The 1,970-nt window shown below is 44.0% G+C and overlaps 1 pseudogene; it reads left to right on the top strand.

The window, feature by feature from the left end:
• Nucleotides 1–345: 345 nt before the first annotated feature.
• LOC145573412 (small nucleolar RNA R71) lies at nt 346–443 on the top strand (annotated as a pseudogene).
• The last annotated feature ends 1,527 nt before the right edge of the window (nt 444–1,970 follow it).

Raw genomic sequence — 1,970 nt, 5'->3', positions numbered from 1 at the left:
GGATTTGAGTACGGATTTTGGAAGGGAAGAATCGGTGCTTGAGATGAAGCACTCTCAAGTTTGGCTTTGATGGAGGTCATTTACTTCCCTAATTTCGAGATTTGTGAGGACAAGTTGTTGATGGCATTGATGTGATCAATCGAGTGCACCGAAGTACCATTTTTGCTTGTTGTTTCACGCTCATTATCTTGCCAATCCATATAATGCCTCACTACATCTTCAATGATGTCCACCACTTCCTCCTCCGTCTTGTTCATTATTGGTCCTCCGGCTCCCGCATCAAGGCAAGATTTTCCTCGAGGGCTTAGACCGCGATAGAAGATTTGGATTATTTGATAGGTAGAAATTCCATGGTGTGGGCACTCTCTTTGGTATTCCTTGTACCTCTCCCATGCCTCATAAAGACTTTCATTGGGTTTTTGCTTGAAGCTTTGAATGAGAGCTCTTGCTTCAGCCGTCTTCTTTTGAGAATAGAACCGAGATAAAAACTCTTTTGTCACCTCATCCCATGTCCTTAAGGAGTTTGGTTTCACCTCCTTGTCTAACCATTCCAATACACGTCCAATGAGAGGAAAAGGGAAAAGCTTAAGGCGAATAAACTCTTGAGAAACCCTACTCACTTTGATAGTGTTGCAATACTTCTCAAATTCCTTAAGATGGTTGAGGGGACTCTCATGCTTTGCACCACTAAATTGATAACTCTCTATCAATGTAATCATGGCCGGTCTAATCTCAAAATCGTTTGCCAGTGTCGTAGGTAGAGCAATCCCACTCTCATACCTATAGGCTCTCGGAATTCCCAACTCCTTTAATGCCACTCTTTGGTTATCTCCCATGATGACTTTCTCTTCTTCTTGCCTTGGAGAACGTCTAGCAACTCTCAACTTTGTAATTGTCCTTTCAATTTCCTGATCGAAAGGCAATAAAGAACGAACACAAGATCTACGCATACAATTTGCTAGTTGTCTCTACGAATGACATTCAAAGGAAAATCGCAAAACAAGATCAATCGATAATAATAGCTTCCAAATCAATATGTCGTATCAAAGAAAACTACTATGCAATCTAGCTTGATAGTTAAGGTGGATCACTCCTCAATATCAAACACATGCACAAATATCACCAACCAAATTAATGGCCTTGAGCATGTCCTTTGCTATTTGTCGCATATCCGACGTCTGAGGAGCATCTGAACATGCAACATTTGGTGAGAGGTTGGCATAGATCCGGCCAATAGACCGACTGGCTATAAGTCTTAACCCTGGAAGGGTAAGGTAAGGGGTCAAAGGCAGTGATACTTTGAATCACAACCAGGTCCTAGGCGCTCTTGTCTTTCCGCCTGCTAGAAAGTCCGCTTGGAGAGTCGGCAACACCAATAGGAGGCCTGTCCTTTAAGGACTTGGATTCCTCCGCTTGCTTCAGCGCAGCCAAGGCAGCCAGCGACTTACCTCCGGTTGGAGGGTGGGAGTCTGATTTACTCGCAGAAGGTTTTTGAGAAATCGTCTTCCTTTGCTTTTGGGGCGTCTGCCCTTTCCAGGAGAAGGCCGCTTGGGGGGCCTCTGGCCAAAGTCGGCAGCACCGGCGGCTTAAGGGATCCTTCCTGTAAAAATACAACACTTAGCAAAAATGTGTGTGATTAATAAGTCTAAGTCAAATTTGATGGATGTATGAGCACTTACATGTTCCAGCTGATCTTTTTTGAAGATTTGGCTCTTCTGCCGAATTATCTGACGGTAGGCGGTGGCTGAGTTGCTGGGCTTTTTGTTGGGGTCAAGCTGAGACATAGCTTCTTCTGCAAACAGACCGACTGTGTGATTAACAAAACAAACAAGAAATTTTATAAATGTACTCTACAAAACACTTATCCGGCTGCCCAACTTTCCCTTTCTCTAAGCTTAGACCACAGGCGGCCAAGAAGAAGGGGTCCCTAAGCCATTCGAACCTAGGGATATAACTGTTGGGCACTATCT

The sequence above is a fragment of the Chenopodium album genome, chromosome 12, assembly GCF_948465745.1.
Source record: "Chenopodium album chromosome 12, dcCheAlbu1.1, whole genome shotgun sequence".
Lineage (NCBI taxonomy): Eukaryota > Viridiplantae > Streptophyta > Magnoliopsida > Caryophyllales > Amaranthaceae > Chenopodium > Chenopodium album.
The sequence above is the reverse complement of the archived record's forward strand: the minus strand, read 5'-3'. Positions and strand labels throughout refer to the sequence as shown.